This window comes from Lissotriton vulgaris, chromosome 2_1 (genome assembly GCF_964263255.1).
Source record: "Lissotriton vulgaris chromosome 2_1, aLisVul1.2, whole genome shotgun sequence".
Classification (NCBI taxonomy): Eukaryota; Metazoa; Chordata; class Amphibia; order Caudata; family Salamandridae; genus Lissotriton; species Lissotriton vulgaris.
In genome coordinates, this window is record NC_141687.1 from 1,904,281,997 (window position 1) to 1,904,290,732 (window position 8,736).

The 8,736-nt window shown below is 39.4% G+C and overlaps 2 long non-coding RNA genes across 3 annotated transcripts; one reads left to right on the forward strand and one right to left on the reverse strand.

Annotated features, from left to right (window-relative positions):
• Positions 1 to 244: 244 nt before the first annotated feature.
• LOC147733488 (uncharacterized) lies at positions 245 to 1,789 on the reverse strand. The gene is made up of 3 exons (XR_015308729.1): positions 1,764 to 1,789; positions 1,526 to 1,657; positions 245 to 1,398 (listed from the first exon to the last, which is right to left on the reverse strand). It is a non-coding gene; the product is annotated as an uncharacterized LOC147733488 (long non-coding RNA).
• A 448-nt stretch (positions 1,790 to 2,237) lies between these two features.
• On the forward strand, positions 2,238 to 3,653 carry LOC147733489 (uncharacterized). Of its 2 annotated transcripts, none has more exons than XR_015308730.1 (3): positions 2,238 to 2,263; positions 2,370 to 2,501; positions 2,629 to 3,164. It is a non-coding gene; the product is annotated as an uncharacterized LOC147733489 (long non-coding RNA). The 2 variants fall into 2 exon arrangements; XR_015308731.1 differs by adding an exon at positions 3,413 to 3,653 and having other exon boundaries at positions 2,246 to 2,501; positions 2,629 to 2,925.
• Positions 3,654 to 8,736: the final 5,083 nt, after the last annotated feature.

An 8,736-nucleotide genomic window follows, 5' to 3' on the forward strand; every position in this document is an offset into this window, starting at 1 on the left:
GCATTTAGATTTGTTCCCATTGTTTTGTCAGGAGTTGGCTACAGAGATCATGCCATCATCGTCATGAGGTGATAGTCCTTGTACACAACAAAAGATTCCATGGTACTCTGGGACGTATTTGGTTAAGAGATCAAAATGTTTTGTCCCTTATTGCTCGGACAAAGGAATACATTCACAAACTTTCTCTCGACTGTATACTTCTCTCCTAAATTGTGTAAATATTTATCAAGGACCCCCTGAGTACATGGAAATGAAGTTCCTAGACCAGGGAAAAGCAAATAATTTGATATGTATCAATCTAGGCAACAGAACGTAATAAGTGGTCGAAATGAACTGAGCTAAAACATAGGTTGTTTGTAAAAAAGGGGTAGTTCAATTTTATTCATAAATTCTTTTAAAAAACACATTAAAATAATAATACATATTCACAAATTGTATGCGACATAATAAATCAACAATACACAGCAACACTTTAAGAGAGAAGGACAAATAATCCAACAAATGAAGGTTATATAAAATGAACACAGTTTTTAAGAGAGAAAGGTGTGGCTAAAATAATCTCTACGCGCGTTTCGGCGAACCAGCGCCTTCTTCTGGAGCAGCCACGATAGTATCTGAAATGGGAAAATTCCATAAAACAAAAAATATTATGTACAATAATGCATCAATTTATATTATGTTACACAGAGAAAATTAAAACAAACCAATGTTAGGCTAATAGTCTCAGACTTTCCATTCTATTGTGACCAAGCTTATTAATATTACAATAATACTTTGACGGATTTCTTTTCCTTGCCTTAATGATCATCAAGAAAAATAGAAAAATGGAGTGAATCCTTTTAACTCATATATTCTTATATGAGATAATGGCCAAAAAAGGGAGAAGGAGTGGATACCTTTATACTAAATAGATTATTCCCAAGTTTTGGTGGTGAGGAAGCAGGGTTCTTACATAGGATGGCAAATGCGAGGAATCAAATGATTGATATTAGTGATGGAAAATACGAAATATTCTAAATGGTGGCAATTCGCAGCGTGCTATCAACGCGGGACTTAAACAATGGTATACAATACATTCATATCATAGATAAGGTCACTTACTTAAAAAACACGGAGTATATTAATGCTATTTGATGTTCTCAATCTGGATTATCTGTATAATGACTTTCTTTTCTTTGGTTAGGTGACGAAGATATTCTAGACCCTAAAAAACATAGACATTTCATGAACATTGATTGTTGTTTTAGTGTAGTCTATGATTTTCTAACCAGCCCATATTTAATGAAAGGACCAAGCTAGTGTTTTACCTATTTTAGTTAAGGTTTGCAGATAGATATTCCATAGTCACACGATGTAATTTGTTTGTCTTGATTGTTGATTTTTGAATTTCTATATTTCCTAGAAGAAATTATGAGTTCTTTTAGTTTATTGAATCTTTTCTATTTTTGATATTTTATATTAACTAGACAGTGAGGATACATTAGTAGTTTTTTGAAAACATTTTCATTTTCGAGGATGAAGGTACCTTAAGTGAGGAGTGGGATTTCAGTTAGACCCGCCTGCCGGAGTTAAAATTTATGGCCACGATAATGAATATTTTTGTGGATCCCAAAAGATATAGTCCTCCTGATGTGGAGATAACAAATGGCGAGATTGCCTATAGAATGGATGGAAAGAATTCTGGCATCAATTTTTGGAGAACAGTCAATGCATGGCGACTTCATAGACTTACTGTCTCTTAAAGAAGAAGGACTGATAGTTACCTTTTTACTTGTGCTCAAGGAGCGATGGATTCCTATTTTTTGGTCCTTCTTTCATGTTCACACCAGTGACATTTTACGTGGGAGCCATTGTTGATTCCTGCTCTAGAGAATCTGGTCCTCTTTTCATTTCTTCTTAATTTTTGGTCCTTTTTTTATGTCAACACCAGGTCAGGTGTACTCAATCATCCAATCAAATAGGGTATATATACAGGAAGTAAAGGCACTTTAAAATGCCGTCTTTCGTGGAAGGAGCATAGAACCCCCGTGTCCCGCCGCCGGAATCTCTGAGCCCTGTTGATATCTATTGGGTAAGTGTTCGCTAAAATCCCTATGCGGTAATTTTACTCTGATCACTTGTTTAGTTAACTGATAATCTCCAAAGTAAACAGTGGGTAACAGAATTCTCTCTCTCCTTTCCCCCCCCTGTTTGTTCATTTTACAGACAGGGAGTTATTTTAAACCACTTTAAAATCCATCGCTCCTTGAGCACAAGTAAAAAGGTAACTATCAGTCCTTCTTCTTTAAGAGACAGTAAGTCTATGAAGTCGCCATGCATTGACTGTTCTCCAAAAATTGATGCCAGAATTCTTTCCATCCATTCTATAGGCAATCTCGCCATTTGTTATCTCCACATCAGGAGGACTATATCTTTTGGGATCCACAAAAATATTCATTATCGTGGCCATAAATTTTAACTCCGGCAGGCGGGTCTAACTGAAATCCCACTCCTCACTTAAGGTACCTTCATCCTCGAAAATGAAAATGTTTTCAAAAAACTACTAATGTATCCTCACTGTCTAGTTAATATAAAATATCAAAAATAGAAAAGATTCAATAAACTAAAAGAACTCATAATTTCTTCTAGGAAATATAGAAATTCAAAAATCAACAATCAAGACAAACAAATTACATCGTGTGACTATGGAATATCTATCTGCAAACCTTAACTAAAATAGGTAAAACACTAGCTTGGTCCTTTCATTAAATATGGGCTGGTTAGAAAATCATAGACTACACTAAAACAACAATCAATGTTCATGAAATGTCTATGTTTTTTAGGGTCTAGAATATCTTCGTCACCTAACCAAAGAAAAGAAAGTCATTATACAGATAATCCAGATTGAGAACATCAAATAGCATTAATATACTCCGTGTTTTTTAAGTAAGTGACCTTATCTATGATATGAATGTATTGTATACCATTGTTTAAGTCCCGCGTTGATAGCACGCTGCGAATTGCCACCATTTAGAATATTTCGTATTTTCCATCACTAATATCAATCATTTGATTCCTCGCATTTGCCATCCTATGTAAGAACCCTGCTTCCTCACCACCAAAACTTGGGAATAATCTATTTAGTATAAAGGTATCCACTCCTTCTCCCTTTTTTGGCCATTATCTCATATAAGAATATATGAGTTAAAAGGATTCACTCCATTTTTCTATTTTTCTTGATGATCATTAAGGCAATGAAAAGAAATCCGTCAAAGTATTATTGTAATATTAATAAGCTTGGTCACAATAGAATGGAAAGTCTGAGACTATTAGCCTAACATTGGTTTGTTTTAATTTTCTCTGTGTAACATAATATAAATTGATGCATTATTGTACATAATATTTTTTGTTTTATGGAATTTTCCCATTTCAGATACTATCGTGGCTGCTCCAGAAGAAGGCGCTGGTTCGCCGAAACGCGCGTAGAGATTATTTTAGCCACACCTTTCTCTCTTAAAAACTGTGTTCATTTTATATAACCTTCATTTGTTGGATTATTTGTCCTTCTCTCTTAAAGTGTTGCTGTGTATTGTTGATTTATTATGTCGCATACAATTTGTGAATATGTATTATTATTTTAATGTGTTTTTTAAAAGAATTTATGAATAAAATTGAACTACCCCTTTTTTACAAACAACCTATGTTTTAGCTCAGTTCATTTCGACCACTTATTACGTTCTGTTGCCTAGATTGATACATATCAAATTACTTCTCTCCTAAAACCAGCTTTTCCATTTCTTTTCACCAAGACACATGGTGGAGTTTACATACTTTAAGCACTCTCCATGTTATCAATTTATGTGACAATTATTACAAACCGACCACGAATGATTACATTTGCAGATATTGTGTCACCTTCAATTACTATAATAAGCTGATCAAATAATGTCATTTATCAAATAATTACCAAGAAGCTATTTTACCACAGCCCTAAAACAGGTGCATTGTTAGCAAATATTCCAGAAGTTTTCTTGTATACCACAGTGAGCGCGCACACACACACACACACACACACAACACGTGTAGTCAACATAAATGTGTGCCTATAGAAGGTTGCATATGAAGTCACATAAAGGCGGCTCTTAACCTCGTCTTTTACTGCAGCAAGGGCTGAACCTTTCATGCGTGTGAATTCCTATGTACACAAGCAGTCACATATAAGTGACTTCTGGCTCTCCCCATTTTGGCAAATTCTGAAAATGAGGATTCTTCTATGACATGGTAGCCATGTGGCCTTCCATCCATACACTGATGGAGAGGTCAGCAATGATCATCATCATTTTTCCTTCAGAGCTCTTGTTGTCATGGCTGCTGTCACTCAGCCTCCACTGTTAGTGCACACATCTCAGTGCTACCACTAAGAAAAAGCTTCGATGAGAGGAGTCACAGATAGAAATGTCGGGTAATGGCCAGCACAGTTATTTACAGAAGGTAATGCGAGAAAATTGCACCCTTTAATAGTCCGATTTCCTGCTCCAGATTACTGTACTCCATTTACCTCCTGCTAAATGAGGAGAGACCAGCAGGGAGCTGGACATTTCGTAGCAGCCTGACAGGTAAGAGCAAGGCCCACCGACCGTAGAAATATAAAGGGAAAACTGCTCCGTGCAGTACTTTTCGTTCTCTTCACAATTATACACTAGTTGCTAAGAACAACAACAAAACTAGCCTGCCAGGTGCAGGTACCTTGTGGAGTCATGTGGTGAATCCATTTCTTTTCAAAAGAGTAACATTTAATAAAAACGTCTGTCATAATGCAGGTCAAGTTAGACAGTAGTTTGGTTACTATACAAAGGGCTGTGATACGTTTAGAAAAAAGAGGACAGCCACCAAATGTGTCACTAGAAAGTGGGTGCAGTCAGATGTTCCCTAGAAGCATCATATCATACGACCCCATTAGCAGAGCATGCAAAGGATAGAGATTATGGGGGATATTAATTGCCAAGGGCACCAACACACCTTTTACCAGCCCTGACTATGTAATGGTGACAAGAAATATAGTCCATTTGTGGCCATTCCTAAGAACAGAATCATTGTTCTGGCTCTCTGTTCATTGTTGTGATGACCACACAGGTCTCATTCATTCATTTACCTATTCTCTTTGCTCATTATTGTGAAGACCACAAAAGGTCTCATTGATTCATTTACCCATTAACATTTTTATTAATGGGTAAAAATGAACTGCCATATAAAACACACTACATCAATAAAACGTACACCATCATTCAAACATGGTGACTCACGGCCCTTGCAGATGGGAACAAAAATAAAATAAATCATGACAGGTTCATATTCATTCTTGATAAGTGTTCAGAGTTTGATTGAAAATTCTCCAAACACAAATGCTGCCTCCCGAAAATTAACTCAGTCGGAATTAATCAGCTACCCTGCCCTGATATGCTTAAATCCAAGTGCACTTATAGGTAATGTCCCAGGAAAAAACCTTGTTGGTTAACATTTTAAATAAAATGTCCTAGAATTAGATCATTGCTCATCTGAGCTGAATGCGGTCCGCACTTAGACAAACGGTCACGTTTTCTGCTACTTTTATAGTCTTTCACCGAAAAAACGTATTTACATCGAAATCGAACTGTAAGTCTCTTCTCTTGGTACGACCATACACTCAAAGAGCTCTCCCTCTACACCCTTATTCATGGTCTTTTGCTTTACCCCTAACTCGATTGAAAAACATAATGAAATTAACAATAATTTATTAAAAACAAAAAGATTAATGTAAGAGTTACGAGGTAGATGTACAAGCGAGGAGATGGTCTCAACGCAATAGTAACGCAATGGCCTGATTACGACTTTGGCGGTGCGGCGCAGGGTCTGCCCTGCCGCCGCACCGCCAAAGCCATGCTTGAGCCACCCGCCAGGTTAGGAGTTTCCTCCTCTCTGTCTGGGTTTTTTTTTACTTTCCCACGGCGGTTCCCTGAAAATGGGCAATGCAATGGGAACGCTAAAAACAGTGCACACACTGCATGGACTATTAAGTCCATGCCGTGCAGGAACTGGGGTGTATACATACAGGGGGGCAACCATTGTTTCCTCTTATTCACAGTGTTTATGGAAGAGGAACCTCCACAACACCGTATGCTGATCGGAAACTCATAATATGCTTCGCGGGACTGCTGCGGTCCCACCAAGCATATTGCGGCTTCCTCACCGCCGCAACACTGTCAGGGAATGGTGGTTTTCTGGAGGCTGTGGCAGGGTTATAGTGGTCTGCCGTAACTGTGTGGGTCCCCTGCTGTTTGCCCTCCGGTCAGGACCACAACTTCCAGAAGCACAAGCACGTGGACGCGCTAAAAAGACAGCACGCACCTGCGGCGATAGGTAGCCGCAGTAACTGTGTGGGTCCCCTGCTGTTTGCCCTCCGGTCAGGACCACAACTTCCAGCAGCACAAGTGCGCAGACGTGCTATAAAGACAATACATGCCCCGCGGTGCGGGACGCATGCAGGGAGGAAGTCTCTACAAGGGTAAATGACATAATGGCAATGTCCCGGGAGGCCCTACCAATGCTGTAGCACAGCCCTCAAACACGCTTTCTAATTCTAACATAACAAGGGCTACCCATATCCGCCAAGGGCTGAATGAAGGGGACTTAATTCATCAACCATTATTACCCAGGATGGAAACAAGAGGAGCTACGCACCAGGCAGGGCTACCCAAGAATTCCATTGGAGCACATAAATACCAGCTGCAACAAACTCTCCATCTTTCTCCTGCCACTGCCCCACTGGTCCTGTTGCTGGAAAATGTCCCTCCCTTTGTGAAGATCAAAGTGAATCTATAAGACAATTAATGGATAAATGTCTTCATTGATTATTAAGTAACGTTCATATAACTGAGAGGGGTAGGAGGTAACTGGCGAACAAAATTATCATGGCCAGGATAGTGGGATGAGTGGGGGGCTCAAGAAAATCATTTGGTGGTGATTGTGTGGTAATTAAAATTAACAATGCATATACGAGTGCTTTCCTCCTAGCCAATCTCCATAGTTTCTCGCTAGAGAACTCTCAGATAATACTTTTACCCTTGGAGTTCCTTTACACTGGCCAGGGTATTACCATGGGAAGGGAGTACAGGGGCAGACAGTTGAAACCACTCACTGGACTGAATGAAGATCCCCTTTTAAACTCTGGGATTAGCTTAAATAATAGATTTGTTGCCCTGTCGAACTTGGAGGCATGTGACTGACTAATTGTCTCATCTCCCAAATTTCAACCATGGCAACTACTGTGGGCCTTGCATAGATTAGTCCATTGGGGCTCCCATCCATTAAACTACCCTCTGAGAAGGCCCCTACAGTCATAAATCTGGTACCCAATGTTCAGGAACACGTGCAGACCTCGCCAATTTGCATGAATGACATTGAGGGAACTAGGACTAATATGTTATTGTGGAATGTGGCAGGTCTATCATCCAAAATAGATAACCTCCATTGGAACATAAGTGACAATCTATGGAGTAGTATTCTTTCAGGAGACTTGAGCTAAAGACTCAATCTTTTTTCCTGGGTTTCGCACCTTCCATTCCCCAGCAATTCCATCAGCCTCTGGAAGGGCGAAGGGGGGCGTACTCACCCTATTCCCAAACACTATACCTCTTCAAATCAGACTGGTTGGTCCCATACATACTAATTTTCAGATTTTTGAGATGGGCATTAGGAAACAGGATATTTGGACAACTGTTAAATTTTATAATAACGAGTTTGGGAAGAACTTTAGGATAGTGGTAGACGCACTAGCACTGGAGTTCGAGTAATTGTATAAGGGAAAAAAGGGGGGTAGTGTAAACCTTTTATGGGTAGAGGATTTTAACTTTCACCTTTGCAAGTTTAATGGGACTAGGGTATGCGGAGCAGAAGACTCTTATAGCAATCTCCTCTCACACTTTATACACAACGAATATGGTGAAACTTTGAATGGTTTATATAAGTGGAATTTGTGCTTAATAAATGAAGTGGAAGAGGGAGGGTAAGGGATCACTTTTAAAAGGGGCACCCCCAACAGTCTACTATAGACTTCATTTTAGCCTTGGTACATCTACGTGAGAAAGTGGCCCATACCAGCACACAATTATCCTCCCATAGCAACCATACCATGTTATCTATTCACTTAATCATTCTATCTAAACCTAAAGAGCACGAAAAGGTTGTAGAAGGTGTGAACTTGTCGAGAAAAAATGGTTATCAACTGAAGTGGTCACAGGTACAAAAATGTAATCTAGCCCCCGAAATCCTAGCCCAAATAAAGGAGAAAATATTAGCCTGCCTGGTAGAGAACTCATCGCCTTTATTCTTGGTTACACAGTTCACTGCCCTTTGGCGAAAGTAAAAGTAGTACTTACTCGGGTCAAGTCAACAAATGCTAACGTCAATACTGGGTGGTTTGATACAGCCTCCGCCACAGTAAAAAACATCCCAGAGACTCCTCTTTGATCTGCGTGTTACGCAAAGATTATAAAGTAGCGAGGAGGGCGAGGGAGAAAGATCTTAGGGCACAGGCATGGCAAGACCTCGAGCAAGCAGCTATCTCAGGTAGTAGTGGAAAGAAGCTGGAGGAAAGATTTTTCAAGACGCTGGAATATAGGGGAGCCATTGGCACTTATAGAGCAGAAATTAAAAAGGCGCATGCCTCCTATTACGAGGAAAAAATCCTGTTAGCCTCCAACTCCCCCAGAGAAACTTTTC